At 42.3% G+C, this 17,871-nt stretch overlaps 1 pseudogene; it reads right to left on the bottom strand.

Moving 5' to 3' along the window:
- Positions 1–17,871, bottom strand: part of LOC148149291 (centrosome-associated protein 350-like) — a 629,436-nt pseudogene that overhangs the window by 347,540 nt on the left and 264,025 nt on the right.

Raw genomic sequence — 17,871 nt, forward strand, 5'->3', positions numbered from 1 at the left:
TACATGGCTGAGAATAAATTGGAAATGAATTCCAGCCTGTGTCCAACTCGTCAGACATGCTCTGAGATATAAAAAGAAGGTTCTTGTTTGTTTGTCTCCCCGCTTTCATGTTTTGATTTCAGTTTTGTTCCTGACCTTCAGTTTCTCGATTGACCAACAGTCTGTGTACTTTGCAACAGGGCAGCCCAGTGTTTGGCACAAGTGGGCAGGAAGAATTAGCCAAACGCCTGGCAGAGTTAGAATTGAGTCATGAGGCACTCGATGACCTGGTAGATGACCAAAATTCGTTTGATGAGGACTTTGGGCTGAGCTGTAGCAAATGCAGCAGCCAGTACAGGAGGCCCCATCTCCAAAGGATGTGCCTCTGAAAATCCAAAGGGAACCTTACTTTTCTGTAGATCCTGATGCTTGAGGGGTTGAGAATATTGTTCATGCAGTGGCTGAGGAAGTTGAAGGAACTTGGCCACGATCCAGGAGATCTACGAATACCCCCAGACTATCTTGAGAATAATAAATGGAAAGGTGTAGAGAGTGTGAGCAAAAGAGTTTTTTGTGAGGTGAGCTTCAGCTTTTGTGTTTGAACACAAAATTCTTTTTTCTCAATTAAGCAAGAAAGGTCTGAGTTAATAGTGCTCCACAGCAGCTCTGATTGATGATATGCATAACAGAGCATGTTAAAAACATTATCTCGATCCTGATGACAGCTTTGAATTCAATTTCCCATTTTGCCCCTTCCCTAAAAGTCCAAAGCCCCTTTCTCCTCCACTGTTTGTACTCTCCCATTGTTAATTTATCATCATCAACCTCCTCCTCATCCTGTTATTCACTAAATCCCATCTATCACCACTTTGCCAACTCTGAGAATCTATAGTTTCTGTTTCTATTTAATAATATATGGTGTCTCTTCCAGTCACTCATTTTTTTGAATTCTTCTGTATCATCTGTCTTTCCATTGGTTGATAATACAACATATAATTATTAATCATCTTCTTAAAACTCTCCAGAATCTTGATCTTCCACGGGTCACTCCATAATTTTCAGATGAAGAAAGCCTTAAAAGTTGCACTTTTCAGTCTGAATTTGTGCTGTGTTGAGGTTCCCAAAATTGACCAAAATATTCTCTAAGATCTTATGCAACTTAATGGCTTAAATCATTTGTGTGCAGTTGGAAGTGTCAGTTTTTTTTTTAATGGCCATATCTATCACTTTAAATGGCCTGTATGTTTGAATACGTTGTGGCCTTTTTCTCTGATCTGATTAGGAACTTACCATTTCAGGTGTAATTCCTTTTTTATCTTCTCAATGTATGACTTCATCTCACTCTCAACTTCAATTCCATCTTCCGGTAAATATTCTTCTGTATCTGTCACTGCATTACAATTCCATCTCTGTCCCTTAACCCCAAGTTGGAATCATTTAGTTTCCTTCTCTTAAATTCCCAAGTCAAGATTGTGTTTATTACTATAACAATTAAGGGCGATCTGAGCATGGGCTCCTGTGGGCCCCTTCCATTCTCCACACCTTTCTCATGTGAAATCTTTATTTTACCCCGAACCTTGCGTTTCCCAACCACCTCTATCCATTTGACTATGCTCCCCTTCATTTGAGGTGCTTTTGAGTTTTGCCATTGGTCTCCTCAGAGGCAACTCTTGAAATAATTTCTGAAAATCCATGTCAACCATGTACGCTTTTTTCGTACTAATTTGCTCTTTTATTAATACATCCTTGTCAAATTATTTGATAGTTCACAACCTGCTAATTAGAAATTCATGCTAATTGCTCCTGATTAGCTACTGTCTCTTGAAGTGCTTGTATTTATCTCCATATTTTTAACTCTTAATTTACCAACAAATGAAGCAAAACTAACTGATTGAGAAATTCCTGTTTTTCTTATTTTGATCGAGGAGTTAGCTGCCCTCCAATCCTCTGGTCAACTTTTAGGAGGTAATAATTGGAGCCATGATAGTTTGCTTTCTATTTCCAGCATGTCCCACAGATGTCATTCATTTTGTTTCAAAGATTTGCCTCATTTTATGTTGTGGTGCCTTCCTTAGTATTATATTAGTAAGCTTGTCGAATACGTCTGCACCTACCCTTGGTCGTTTTGCAATCCTATTAAACCCCTTCTTGAATCTCTCTTTTGCCTTCTCTCCTGCAATCAATGATATTCTAAATTTATCCTTGGTTCAGATTGTGGAGCAAACAGTTGCTATTTTATATATTTTGAACAGTATTCCTTTTTGTTTTCCATGTAGCGATCTAACAAGCTTTTTTGGGGGGGGGAGGGCGTATCTAATATAATTTTTTCTCCGTTACCCTTTTACTTCTTCCAGCTTGTATTTAACGTGACGAGAGAAATTCTCACTGAGATGTTTTCTGAAGACCCCAGTGCCAGTCAAGCCCCATGGATGAAGCCAAGCTGAATTAGCTCTGCTTTCTTCAAACGAGCGAGGAATTTAAATGAAGTGAAGGTAATAATTCCATGTAATCCTTTTGTCCTACTTGTCAGTAATAATGTTGCAAATGCACTGCTAGTTGGAGCCTCGGATGCTGCCAGACCTGCTGTGCTTTTCCAGCACCGCTCTAATCTAGACTCTGGTTTCCACCATCTGCAGTCCTTGTTTTTACCTGGAGCTAAAATATGTAGATTGTGTAAGTGAGTGACTCAAACAGTGGCCACTATCCTGACTTGGAATTCTGCCACTGCTTCTTGCAAGTCCTTCCCTAATGAGATTGTGGGTCGAGGTTAGCACCATTGTGTCAAGATTAGAGTGGTGCTGGTGTAGCACAGCAGGTCAGGCAGTATCTAAAGAGCAGGAAAAATCAACGTTTTGGGCAAAAGCCTTTCATCCTCGGATGCTGCCTGACCTGCTGTGCAAGGCTAGCACCACTCTAATCTTGACTCTGATCTCCAGCAATTGCAGTACCCACTTCCGTCTACCATCTTCTCAAGGACAACTAGGAAGGGGCAATAACTGCTAGCCCACATTTATGTAAACGCCCACATTCCATGAATGAACAAAAAAAAATTACTCGAAGCTCATTGAGCACCAAGGAACTCCATTTTAATTCTAAACTCCTCAATGAACATTTTTTAAATGACTCCTAGGGTCTGGGCATCGTCGGCTCGCCAGCATTTATTGACCGATCCTAGTTGATTTTGAGAACCTGGTGAGCTATCTTTTGTAACCACTGCAGTCCATGTGCTGTAGGTAGACCCACAATGCCCTAAGGGGGGAAAATTCCAGGGAGTTGATACAGTAATCCTGAAGAACCAGTGATATTTTTCTAAATCAGAATGGTGCGTGGCTTGGAGGGGCTTTTGCAAGTGACAGTCCTGTGTATCTGCTGCTCTTGTCCTTCTAAATCTAAATGGTCATAGATTTGGGAGGATCTGGCTAAAGATCTTTGAATTTCTGCAATGCATCTTGTAGATTGTACACACTGCTGCTACTGAGTGGAGGGTGGTGGAGGGCCTGGCTGCTTGCAGATGTGGTCCCAGTCAAGTGGGCTGCTTTGTCTTGGATGTGACGAGCTTATTGTGTGTTACTGGAGCTGCACTCACCCAGACAAGTGGGGCGTATTCCATCAGACTCCTGTCTTGTGCTTTGTACTCGGTGGATTTGCTATGGGGATTCAGGAGGTGAGTTATACACCACAGTATTCCAAGTCTCTGACCTGCCCTTGTAGCCCACAGTATTTATATGATGAGTCCAGATGAGTTTCTGGTCCATGGTAACCCCCATGGTGTTCATAATGAAGGATTCAGTGATGGTAACACCACTGAATGACAAGGGCCATTGGTTGAATATTCTGAGCGTTATAGAGTTGTACAGCTCAGAAACAGACCCTTTGGTTCAACTTGTCCATACTGACTAGTTATCCGAGATAAAATCTAGTCCCCTCGCTAGCGTTTGGCCCTTTTTCCTCTGAAAAACTTTCTATGCATATACTCATCCAGATACCTTTTAAATATCTTTAACAGTCGCCCCTCAGCCTCGGATGCTGCAGGGAAAATAGCCCCAACCAATTCATCCTCTTCCTATAGCAGAACCCCCCCCCAACCCTGGCAACATCCTTGTAAACCTTTGCATAATCCTTTCAAGATTCACAAAATCCCTCCGAGAACAGGGAGTCCAGAATTGCACACGGTATTCTAAAAGAGGCCGAATCTGAGTCATGTACAGCCGCAACGTGATTTTTCAACTCCTAAACTCAATGCTCTGACCAATAAAGGCAAGCATAACAAACACCGCCTTCACTATCCTGTCTACTTGTGACTACACTTTCAAGGAACTATGAACATACATTCCAAGGTCTCTTTATTCAGCAACTCTCCCCAGGACTTTACCATTGAGTATATACGTCTTGCCCCGATTTGCCTTTACAAGATGCAACACTGTCCACTACACCTCTATTTTTAGTGTCATCTGCAAACGTACTAACCATACTATGTCCCATGTTCACATCCAGATCATTTATGTAACCTAAGAAAAGCAGTGAACCCAACACCGATCCTTGTGGCACACCACTGGTCACAGGCATCCTCCTGGAGATGGTCATTAACTGGCAGTTTTGGTGCAAAACTTACTTGCCTCTTGCCAGTCCAACCTGCATATTGTCCAGATCTTGTTGTCTTTGAACATAACTCCTCAGGTACTAAGTCTGTGAATGGTACTGAATATTGTGCAACCATCAGCACTTCTGACCTTATGATGGAAGTAAGATCAGGAACTGAGGAGCCCCATTTTACTCTGATCTCCCCGATGATCCTCGAGGAACCTCATTTTACTCCAAACTGGAGACACAATGTAATAGCTCTGAGTGTTCGCCATGGCTCAGTGGCACTCTTCCTCAGTCAGCAGAGGGGATTAAGCAAACGCTGAAGTGAAATCCTGGATGACGGTCCTGGTGCAGTACTGAAATATTGTTTTCGAAGTGAGGCCACATTTTCCCCCTTGGGTGAGTTTTTTTTAAAAGAGTTTTGGTGTGACATTGAAGAGGAGTGGAGTTCTCCCTCATGGTCCTGGTCAATCTACTGCATGAGTCAGTCTGGCTCAACGTTTACTGAACCATTTCTCTAATTTGTGGGAACTTGCTGTGTGAAAGTTTGTTGCAGCTTTTGACGATATTTTAATAGTGAATATACTTCAAAGGTTGGGAACAACATGCAACAAGTGTGAAATGTGATGTATATTTGCAAGTTGTTTTTGGCAATTTGAGGTTAAGGTGGATGACTTGAGCATTGGTTAAAAAGTATTGTCCAGCACGCAGACCAAGTTCTTTACTATTACAACAATGCAACTTATATTTTACTGTAGCACTGACATTGAAGTGCACACTGGATGACTTCTTCCAGTAACTCAGACTTGAAACACTGCAATGTGAACTTTTTACCACGGTCTAAAGTCAATATCAAGCTGCTCATTGTCGAGCCTGACTTCACTTTGAGCACAGTTTGTGAAGTGTTGCACTTTGCCAGAGACTGAGAATGGGCATGTTTGGACATCAGCTTTTCATTCACAGAGCAAATTTGGGACTGTTCATTTCCTTTGTTTTGTCTTTATAACTCGACTCGACTGTGTCTTCAGTCTGAACTGTACTATTTCCCACACCTACATTTCCAGTGTGTTACTTGCCTTTGGTGGTGTTAGCCGGGAAACCTATCAAACACTTCCTGCCTGGAGCCATGTGAGGCAGTGGTTAGGTCATATAGCTTTGATGAACTCATCTGTTAAACTGAGAACGATTTGACCCTCCTGAAATGCTGGGTTCACTGTATGAATCCACATCAGCCCCAATATTTATTGTGAGACTTCCCATAGCGCTGATCTTGAGTTGTCTGCCTACAGTCTATGAAAGGCAGAACATTTCTGGAATTCGAGGGAGCAGAGGCTTCTTAGAAGGTGCTGTTGGCAAAGTGCTGAACCACGTAATGCAGTGAATCGTTAAGTGAAATAATTAATTTTCTCAGCCGAGGTCTTCGGCAAGAGAAAGTGACAAAACTTCTCACAATCTGGGAATGTTGCATGCTACCTTAATGTTGTTTTGTATATGCTTTCGGATCTCACTGATGTTATTCACTTCAATTGTCATTCAGTTTTCAAGCATTTAGCAGATTTTTGTTAAATAGAACATGCTTTGAGTTTCATCCAATTTTGCATCTTCATTGAGCAGTTTTAGAGACGGATAATGGATTGTGGATTGTTTTGTCTGTGTATTTAGGGTGTTTGCAACAGCTGCCATTTCTCCAGTGCTTCTATCCCCAGATCTTCATTTCTAATGAAGTTATGATGTTGTTTGGATTCAACCAGGAGCAATAGCAGAAGACAGCTTGGCAGAAGATGAAGAAATTTGGCAGGAGAAAACGTGATTGGATGACCCATATTTTGGTAAGTGCTTCAGTTTCGGAATTGTCCAGTTTTACATTGTAGCATTACGTCACGATTATGAACACTGCATCATACATCTGAATTTTCTATTATTTCAAATGGCAAATGCTTTATCTGTTTTTGGCTTACCTGTCTGGTTCTCCTGGACACATCCAGAAAATGTTTCAACTTTCTGATTGAATTGAAAACTTGGGTCCTCACTGGAGTAATTTGCTGAAAACCAAATCCTATTATTCCTTAGTTGCCAGAAAAGTTGAAAAAATATTCAGAAGTACATTGAATTCAGTGCAGTTGGCAAAGTAGTGTCATGTGTACTTCTTTAAGTCCCAATGTTTGATTTCACTTTCTGTCCATGTTTCTTTCAGTCCTATGATGAGTTTGTAAAGAAGACCAAAGCTGAACTCAGTACAGATCTTGATGTTGCCAGCTCAAACTCAACCAAACCACAGATTAAAACTCTGTACTCCACTGCTACTGAGAAACCGAAGACGAAACCTCCTTGTCTGCAGAGGTACTTTAAGTAATGGACGTTAATTGTAACCTTACGAAGGGAAGCCTCTTGTATTTCTCTTTTATGCCCTAGTGGAACCCCTTTTGTCCAAATAAGTTGGTGATGAAGTGGTTCTTTAGTTAAGGAGACCAGTACTTTTACAGAGACTTTACAGCAGAGAAACGTGTTTTTTGGCCCCACAGATTTGTGCAGTTATTTAGTCTCCATGCGAGTCTACTCCCACTTTGTCTCATCCCATCAGTGCATCCTTCTGTATATTTCTCCCTGAGGTACTTATCTAATTTCCCCTTTCAGAAATTTGTGCTATTCAACTTCAGCATTCCCGGCTCTAGCAAGTTTCATGTTGTCACCTTTCTCAGGGAATAATATTTTGTTTTGAATTTGTGATTCAATTCGTTAATGTTAACTTCCTGTTCAGTCAGCCTCACAAGTGAAAACATTTCTACCTCTATGCAGCTCAGGCACCTTCAGCGAGGACCAGAGGCCTGATGGGAAGGTAACTTGAAAATGTAATAACTTAGCTCGGAGTTCAGTGTTCTTCAATTCTTCGGTGGCAGGTGGAGTGGGAGGAGCGACAGCGAGGACCAAAGACCTAATGGGAAGATAACTTTGAAATATAAAAACTTAGCTGAAAATGTGTTGCTGGAAAAGCGCAGCAGGTCAGGCAGCATCCAAGGAACAGGAGAATTGGCGTTTTGGGCATAAGCCTTTCTTCAGGAAGGGCTTATGCCCGAAACGTCGATTCTCCTGTTTCTTGGAAGCTGCCTGACCTGCTGCGCTTTTCCAGCAACACATTTTCAGCTCTGATCTCCAGCATCTGCAGTCCTCACTTTCTCCTCCAATATAAAAACTTACCTTGGCAGAGCAAACACTGTGCAGGAATGGACACAAGACTGCTGGGTAAGTGAGGCTTTTAAAGGAGCAACAGAGGGAGAGGGCACGGCAAGGCGCAGCGGACTGGTGGGTATATATTTGGGCAGCAGCTGAATCCCAAGATGCTACACGTGTAGTGTTACCCCCCCTCCCCCCCACCCCCGCCCCCTCCTCTAACCAAAAAAATGGCCTCCCGTGTGTTGCTAAGGTAAGGTGTTTCAATTGATATTTCTTGTGTTTCGTGTGATTAATTAAAAGTTGGCTATTAGTTAGTTAGTTAGTTGAATAAGACCATAGAGAAGTACTAGAAATTATTTAATTCATAAATTTGTATAAATGAATTAAATAAGTAGAGATGGATGGACAGGTGATGTGCTGTAGCTGTATGGTGTGGGAGCTGGCTGGACCCATTGTGAAGGGCAGTGACCATATCTGCAGCAAGTGTTGGTTGCTAAAAGAACTCCGGATCAGAATTAATGATCTGGAATCTGAGCTTCAAACACTGCGGTACATCCGGGAGGGGGAGAGTTACCTGCTTTGTTTCAGGAGGCAGTCACACCCGGTAGATTAAGTAATTCAAATTCAGTTAGTGATCAGGAACAACAGGGTGTGACTGTAAGTGAGGCAGATAGGGGGATTCTGAGTTCAGGAGTGGAGGACCCTCAGCCCTTGACCTTGTCCAACAGATATGCAATTTTTGCTTCCTGTATGGGTGAGGAAAAGGGCTGTGGACAGGATAAGCCAGCTGACCACTGCAACATGGTGCAGAAGGCCATTCAAGAAGGGGAGTAAAAAGACAAGTAGTTGTTACAGGGGATTCTGTAATTAGCGGACAGATAGTATCCTTTGCAAGCCGGATTGGGAGTCCCACATGGTGTGTTGCCTGCCTGGTGCCAGGGTGCCAGATATCTCCGATTAGCTTGAACGGATATTGGAGCAGGAGGGAGAAGATCCAGTTGTTGTGATCCATGTTGGCACTAACAACATAGACAAAGCTGGGCATGTGGGCCTGTTGGCGAATATCAAGCACTAGGAAGGAAATTGAAGAACAGATCCTCGAGGGTCATAATCTCTGGATTACTGCCCGAGCCACGTGCTAATTGTCATAGGGATAAGCAAGTTAGGGAAGTAAACACGTGGCTAGGAGATTGGTGTGGGAATGAGGGATTCCATTTCATGGGACATTGGCATCAGCTTTTGGAACCTGGGCGATCTGTACCGATGAGACAGTCTCCACCTGAACCGATCTGGAACCAGTCTTCTGGCGTAAAGGATAAATCGGGTGGTCACTAGGACTTTAAACTTATGAGTCTGGGAAAAGGGAAAGCAACAGGGAGTATGGAGTCAAGTAGAAAGATAAGCAGCGGGTTAGCATGTGTGCAGGGTTTAAGTTCAAGGCAGACTAGAATTGAAGCAAAAAAGAAGGATAACTTCGAACATATTAGTAGAGATGTTGGAAATCATGAGGATAAGAAAACTAGCATTAAGGCACTTTACTTGAATGCTCGTTGTATTCGTAACAAAGTAGATGAATTAACAGCACAAATCATGATGAATGATTATGATGTGGTAGGCATCACAGAGAGGTGGTTGCAGGGGGTTCAGGACTGGCAGTTAAACATCCAAGGATTTACAACTTAGAGAGAGAGAGGGCAGAGTTGCCTTTTTAGTTCAGAATGAAATTAAATCTATGGCACTGAATGATATAGGGTCAGATGACGTGGATTCTGTGTGGGTGGAGTTAAGAAACGACAAAGGCAAAAAAACCATAAGGGGGGTTATGTACAGACCTCCCAGCAGTGTTCAGGACTAGGGGCACAGATGTACCAGGAAATAGATAGGGCATGTCATAAAGGCAAGGTCACAATGATCATGGGGAACTTCAATATGCAAAGGACTGGGTGAATAATGTTGCCAATGGATCCAAAGAAAGGGAATTCATGGAATGCTTACAGGATGGCTTTTTGGAACGGCTTGTGATGGAGCCTACAAGAGAGCAGGCTATTTTGGACTCAGTGCTATGTAATGAGCCAGATGTTGTAAAAGATCTTAAACTAAGGGAGCACTTAGGAGGCAGCGATCATAATATAGTCGAGTTCAGTCTGCAATTTGAAAGGGAGAAGGCAAAATTGGATGTAATGGTGTCAAAGTTAAATGAAGGTAATTACAGGGGCATGAGAGAGGAACTGATGCAAATCGACTGGAAGCAGAGCCTAGTGGGGAAGACAGTAGAGCAACAATGGCAGGAGTTTCTGGGTGTAATTGAGGACACAGTACAAAGGTTCAGCCCAAAAACAGGAAGATTATACGGGGGTGGGGGGAGGGGGTGGCAGGGGCATTAGACAGCCATGGCTGACAAAGGAAGTCAGGAAATGGATCAAAGAGAGTGAGCAAGCCTATAAAGTGACCAAGAGAACTGAGAAATCAGAAGATTGGGAAGACTGTGAAAACAAACAAAGAGAGAAATAAAGAAGGAGAGGATCAAATAAGCTCGCCAGTAATATTAGAAATGATAGTAAAAATTTCTTTCAATACATAAGAAACAAACGAGAAGCAAAAGTAGAAATTGGGCCATTCCAAATTGATACAGGAAGGCTTGTGATGGGAGATAAGGAAATAGCTGAAGAACTTAATCAGTCTTCACAGTGGAAGGCATGAGTGAAGGAGAGTTGGGAGCAGAGTTGAGTATGGTATCCATTACAAAAGAGAGAGTGCGAGAAAAGCTAACAGGTGTAAAAATTGATAAATCCCCTGGCCCAGATGGGCTCCATTCCAGATGTTCTGAGACACGTGTCTGAGGAAATAGCAGAGGCGTTGGTTGTCACTGGAGTCAGGGAAAGTCCCAGATGATTGGAAAATCGCTTTTGTAACTCCCTTGTTCAAGAAAGGATCAAGACAAAAGATGGAAAATTATAGGTTGCTTCACCTAACCTCGGTTGTAGGAAAATTCTAGAATCCATCGTTAAGGATGAGATTTGTAAGTTCTTGGAAGTGCAGGGTCTGATTAAAACAAGCCAGCATGGATTTAGTAAGGGAAGGTCATGCCTGAAAAACTTGTTGGCATTCATTGAAGAGGTAACAAGTAGGTTAGACTCGGGAAACCCAGTGGATGTGATCTATCTAGACTTCCAAAAGGCCTTTGGTAAAGTGCCTCATGGGAGGCTGCTGAGTAAGGTGAGGGCCCATGGTGTTTGAGGTGAGCTACTGGCATGGATTGAGGCTTGGCCGTCTGAAAGAAGGCAGAGAGTTGGGATAAAAGGTTCTTGTGCGGAATGGCATCTGGTGACAAGTGGAATCCCGCAGGGTTCAGTGTTAGGGCCGCAGCTGTTCACTTTATATATTAATGATCTGGATGAAGGGAACTGGGGGCTTTCTGGCGAAGTTCACCAATGATAAGAAGTTAGGTGGACAGGCAGGATGTTCTGAGGAGGTGGGGAGACTGCAGAAAGATTGAGACAGTTTAGGAGAGTGGTCCAGGAAATGGCTGATGAAATTCAACGTGAGCAAATGTGAGGCCTTGCACTTTGGGAAAAAGAATACAGGCCTGGGCTATTTTCTAAACGGTGAGAAAATTCAAAAAGCCAAAGTACAAAGGGATCTGGGAGTGCTAGTCCAGGATTCTCTCAAGATTGACTTGCGGGTTGAGACCGTGGTGAAGGAAGCAAATGTAATGTTGTCATTTATCTCAAGAAGGTTGGAATATTAAAGTAGTGATGTGCTACTGAGACTTTATAAAGCTTGAGATAAGCCTCACTTCGAACACTGTGACCTATTTTGGGCCCCACACCTCAGGAAGGACATACTGGCACTGGAGTGTGTCCAGCAGCGATTCACACGGATGATCCCTGGAATAGTAGGCTGAACAAACGATGAATATCTGAGGATCCTGGGATTGTATTCATGAGAGTTTAGAAGGTTGAAGGGAGATCTACAAGAAACTTAGAAGATAATGCATGGCTTAGAAAGGGTGGACGCTGGGAAGTTGTTTCCGTTAGGCAGGGAGACTAGGACCCATGGGCACAGCCTTAGAATTCGAGGAGGTCAATTTAGAACGGAAATGAGAGACATTTCGTCAGCCAGAGAGTCGTTGGCCTGTGGAATTCATTGCCACGGTGGCCGGGATGTTAAATGTCTTCAAGACAGAGATTGATAAATTCTTGATCTCACGAGGAATTAAGGGCTACGAGGAGAGTGCGGGTAAGTGGAGTTGAAATGCCCATCAGCCATGATTGAATGGTGGAGTGGACTCGATGGGTCGAATGGCCTTACTTCCACTCCTCTGTCTTATGGTCTTCATTTTTAAACTTCTCTATCAAATCTCGTTTTCAAAGTTCTCTATCCGGTCACTAGTTTATACAGTTAATGGTCGGGCCCTGGGGAGTGTTGCTGAACAAATAGATCTTGGGATGCAGGTGCATATTTTCTTGAAAGAGGAGTTGCCGGCAGAAAGGGTGGTGAAGAAGGCATTTGACATGCTTGCCTTCAATGGTCAGAACATTGACTGTAGTGGTTGAGGCATTGCGTTGCAGCTGTACAGGACATTGGTGAGGCCTCATCTGGAATACTGCATACAGTTCTGATCGCCTTTCTATAGGAAGGATGTTAAACTTGAGAGAGTGCAGAAAAAATTTACAAGGGTGTTGCTGGGACTGACTTACAGGGAGAGGCTGAATAGGATGAAGTATTTTTCCCCAGAGCATTGGAGGCTGAAGGACTTTTGCAGAGGTTTGTAAAATCATGAGGGGCATGGATAGGGTGAATAGCCAAGATTTTTTTCCCAGGGCAGGGGAGTCATAAACTCGAGGGCAAAGGTTTAAGGTGAGAAGTGAAGATTTAAAAAGGGCCTGAGAGGTAACTTTTCAGGCAGAGGGTGCTGCATACATGGAATGAGCTGCCAGAGTGGTGGAGAGGGGTTCAATTTTAACTTTTCGAAAGCATCGGGATGGGTACATGAATAGGAAGGGTTGAGAAGGATATGGACCAAATGCTGGCAAACTGGGACGAGATCACGTTGAGATATCTGGTTTGTGCGGGTGAGTTGGGTCTGTTGTATAACTGACTCTATGACCCCTTGCCTTTTGACCCCCATTTTCAATCAATCTTTTGAGATGAAATATTTCATGGCCAGAACTATCTGGAGTTTAACATTTTTTTTAAAAAAAGATGCATTTGTAATGAAGTCGATCTGTTTATTCTGTATATGAAAAAGAAAGAGAATGAATCATGATTTTTAAAGATGGAATGATGGCTGAAGGTTGCATTTGACATAAAACCTGCATACTTGCTGCTGCAGAATATTATATGTTCATATAGAATATAATCAGTTCTATTGGGTGGGTTTTTGAGATGTGCCTTAAAGCAGTCTAGTGGGTGAAAGATTTCTCCAAAGTATTGAGTATTATTGGAATGGAGAACTGCCACATATATTGTGATCCGATCCCCATACTGTAATTTTTCAAACAATGAAATGGACAAGATCACTGCCCGTTCATATTCAATCCCCTTTTATACATGAAATGTGACCTTTGTTTTGCTTCCCACTTCCCTATCTCTATCTCCTGAGGATCTGAAACCTGAATACAGGCTGAGGTAACTAGTTGTTGTCAGGAACAACCACTTAACCCATGCTGTTACTAACTTAAGTGGGAACAAAATGGCTTCTCAATGCAAATAATATGACAAAATGGCTTCTTGGCTGCAAATTGACAATTCTGTTAAAAGCTGCATAAAATAGCTTTTAATGCTGTTAGAGCTGCATAATTGACTAATCACACTAACTGAACTTCAAGTGCAGATGGCAAGACTCGGTTAGTGAGGTTAGGGTGGCTTAAGTGTTGGAAAACAAAGTTGGTTCCCAGGAAATATTGGACCAAGTAGCTGTCAGGTAAGATTGTTTCATAAGTTAGTTGGTAATTGTTTGAATGTACTATACGATAATGGCCTGTACCTTTCTTTAAGAGAAGTATAAAAATGTCTGTTTTCAGGGGTGTAGGTTTGCTCGCTGAGCTGTAGGTTTGATATCCAGATGTTTCATTACCTGGCTTGGTAACATCATCAGTGGCGACCTCCAAGTGAAGCGAAGCTGTTGTCTCCTGCTTTCTATTTATATCTTTCTCCTGGATGGGGTTCCTGGGGTTTGTGGTGATGTCATTTCCTGTTCATTTTCTGAGGTGTTGATAGATGGCATCTAGATCTCTGTGTTTGTTTATGGCATTGTGGTTGGAGTGCCAGGCCTCTAGGAATTCTCTGGCATGTCTTTTCTTAGCCTGTCCCAAGATAGATGTGTTGTCCCAGTCGAAATGGGGTTTTTTTCATCCGTGTGTAGGGCTACGAGGGAGAGAGGGTCGTGTCTTTTTGTGGCTAGCTGGTGTTCGTGTATCCTGGTGGCTAACTTTCTTCCTGTTTGTCCTCTGTAGTGTTTGTGGCAATCCTTGCATGGAATTTTGTAGATGACGTTGGTTTTGCCCATGGGTTGTACTGGGTCTTTTAAGTTTGTTAGTTTTTGTTTGAGACTGTTGGTGGGTTTGTGTGCTACTATGATTCCGAGGGGTCTTAGTAGTCTGGTTGTCATTTCTGAAACTTCTTTGATGTCTGGTAAGGTGGTTAGGGTTTCTGGCTGTGTTTGGTCTGCTTGTCATGGTTTGTTCTTGAGGAATCTGCGCACTGTATTTTTTGAGTATCCGTTCTTCTTGAATACGTTGTATAGGTGGTTCTCCTCTGTTTTCCGAAGTTCGTCTGTGCTGCAGTGTGGCTCGTTGGAATAGTGTTCTGATACAGCTTTGTTTGGAGGTCACCACTGATGATGTTACCTAGCCAGGTAATGAAATGTCTGGATATCAAACCTACAGCTCAGCGAGCAAACCTACACCCTAACCCTCAACCTGAGCTACAAACCTTCACAAACCTTGCAAATGTCTGTTTTAAGCCATATGCACAGCTCCTCTGAGGAACATGGAAGTGTATAACCTCTGTGTTTGTGGACGATCTGTGCCTGGCCGTATGAAAAATAAAGAATGAAATGTTCAAGAACCAGACCAATTGTGAGTGCTTTTTCACCGATCATGGAACAGAGAGACCACCCCCCCCCCACCAACTCCACTGGGGGTCCAGATCTTCACTACCAGTATTGTCAGAAGAATGTCTTGCTCCAGCTTGGCAAACCATTTGCATATATGTTGAGTACTGTTCTGTGGTCACCTTCAGTGTCAGGCGAACCTGCATGCCATGTTGTCAATTGCTGGTCTCACCTTGGAATGTCGGAGTGAGTGCCATGCATGCAACTTGATGCTGACTCCTTTCTTTTTATACCGTCTGTACCAAGCCCAGTACCATTTTCAATCACCTTCCATCAGTTTGTGCTAAGATGCTACAGTTATATTCTCCTTCAGATGTTGGTAACAGTGATTCATTTAAAATTTATAAGCTCCTGGTTTGGGCAGTATGAAACATGTAATTCCTTGACATTAATGCACTGATATCAATGCATGCATATGTGGAAAATAAAAATTGCTATGCTTTTATAAATGACGCATGGTAGCTTTTTTAAAGCATTTTTGCATTTAACTGTTGCATCATCAGATCAGTACAGTAACGTGCTTATTTTTTTTCAATTCTATCATGAATTGGAATGAGAATTATTTTGCTTTTCTCTGAGACTTTTTTGACAGCTGGCTGTCTTTTCATTATTGTAACTCCTATAAGACAGATGTACAGAAAGCTGGTTTTGTAATTTAAAGTATGACTCATAACTGGAGATGAGTCGTATTGCGTGCACTTCTGGTCTCCTTCCTATCGGAAAGATGTTGTGAAACTTGAAAGGGTTTAGAAAATATTTACAAGGATGTTGCCAGGGTTGGAGGATCTGAGCGACAGAGAGGGGTTAAACAGGAAATAACAGGTTAGGGCTGTTTTCCCTGGAGTGTCAAAGGCTGAGGCGTGACCTTCTCGAGGTTTAGGAAATCATGAGGGGCAAAGTCTTTTCTGTGGGGTGGGGGAGTCCAGAACTAGAGGGCATGGGTTTAGGGTGAGAGGGGAAAGATATAAAGGAGACCTAAGGGGGAATGTTTTCACTCAGAGGGTGATACGTGTATGGAATAAGCTGCCAGAGGAAGTGGTGGAGGCTGGTACAATTGCAACATTTAAAAGACGTCGGGATGGGTATATGAATAGGAGGGATATGGGCCAGGTGTTGGCAGGTGAGACTAGTTTGGGTTGGGATATCTGGTCGGCATGGACGAGTTGGACTGGAGGGTCTGTTTCTGTGCTGTACATCCTTATGACTCTAAAAGCAATTTATGACGTTCTAGTGGAAATAAAATCGTGCAACAATTTTGTGATTCTGCCTGGGGTTATCACTGTTCAGTTGCCAGTTTTATCTATTGCAGACTGTACTGAAGGTTAGACAGAAATGGGGGAATGTTGCTCATTGAAAGTGATTAAGTTAGACGGCTACAGAGATAAGTCTGGACAGTGGGACTATCCAGGTAGCTCTTTGGGTAGCCGGGATGGACACAATGGGTTGAATGGCCTCATTCTGTACTGTAAAATTCTATGATTCTATAATTATGGATGCTATATCTTTTTCACCACTTTCCAGGAAGGTGGTGTCGGGATGTATCCGTTATGAAATTAGAGCTGATTATTCTGCATGTGCTGTGTGTTTTATGCTGCAAAGTTCCAACTTTATAAATTATTTCCCATGTTTCCAGGACTGGATCTGCAAAGAGCTGGAAATCTCTCACTGAGAGTGAAATATCCAAAGCATCACTGGGCCCCATTACAAAGCAGGATATGTATGTAACACCACAAACTATAGGGCTTGTTTCTTTACAACACCTATGGTGTTAATTTAGTTCAGGATTGCAAAATTCCATAAAATGTTTACGAGTAGTTTAATAAATTGACTTTGTTTATTCAGCAGCAAACTATCAGCATTCAAACCGGAAACTAACATAAATAGACAGCTGATGTATCTGGTTTTTTTGTAATTCTCCAATTCTTCACTAACTGCTTCAGTTCAACATGTTCTCTCTTGTAGCTGGATTTTTTAATTTAGTTCAGACCACTATGTGCCATCACTAAACCTTGTCTTTAAAGAATCTAAATAACATATTTCAAAAAGGCTTGTTCTTTCATTAGGAATGCACATTTTTTCGAAAGGTATAAAAATTGCATTCTCAAGCGCTTGCATTGCAAGATTACGTAAAGTAAGTTCATGTCCCACTTCAGAGACCTGTGCTTTGTGAATCAGACTGATGCACCAGTGCAGTGCCATGGGTGTGCTTTGCTGTTCGAGTGCGATCATTTGCTGAGCTGAGGCCCCGGCTGCTCATCAAATAAGTGCAAAGAGTCCTTTGCTACTTTTGGAAGACAAGCATAGAGGGTCCTTGTGGGTGTCTTAGCTAATATTCAGTCTTCAACGACCACCTAAAACAGTTTATTTCATCTGTGTCATTGCTGGAACTGTGCTGTTCAAAATTGGTTTTGGACTTCCAATTTTTCAACCATGTGCTGAAAAATTATTTGATTCATTACAATAAGATTTTGGGGATCATTGATTGTAAAAGACATTACATTTTGGCACTTTCTTTATAGATACCGAGTTATAAACCAAATTGCTTATATTTGTTACAGATCAAAGATCGTCGAGTCGAGATGGGCAGAAATCCAACTTGCTCAGCGAACTATGCATCAGATCGAAACAAGTCTGCACTCTTCGATAGTCGACTTGATGACCCCTCTAAGAGTCCTTCTCCAGTTTTCAAATGTTATTTGAAATCTCGACCTGACTTTGTTGAAGGGCTGGATAATGTGGCAGGAGCTCTTAAATATAGTCGTATGCCAGATCAGTTGGCATTTCGGCCAAAGGATGGTTCTGGTGATGAAAGTGTTGTGTCCAGTCATCAATCTGTGCAAGGTGATATCCAGGAGGAACTTGGTCATCTAAAATCATAAGACTCTGATGTCGAGGATGTATTAGGCTTGTCTCAGCAATCTGATCAGTCTGAACCCTTGCTGAAATGAGACATTGAGAAACTGCAGCACATCAATGTCCCTGAGCGTATCAAGGAATTAACTCCACTAAACAGAGTCCTA

Source organism: Chiloscyllium plagiosum, unplaced genomic scaffold (assembly GCF_037043375.1).
Source record: "Chiloscyllium plagiosum isolate Xiang-an unplaced genomic scaffold, Cpla_swu_hap1 HiC_scaffold_9, whole genome shotgun sequence".
Lineage (NCBI taxonomy): Eukaryota > Metazoa > Chordata > Chondrichthyes > Orectolobiformes > Hemiscylliidae > Chiloscyllium > Chiloscyllium plagiosum.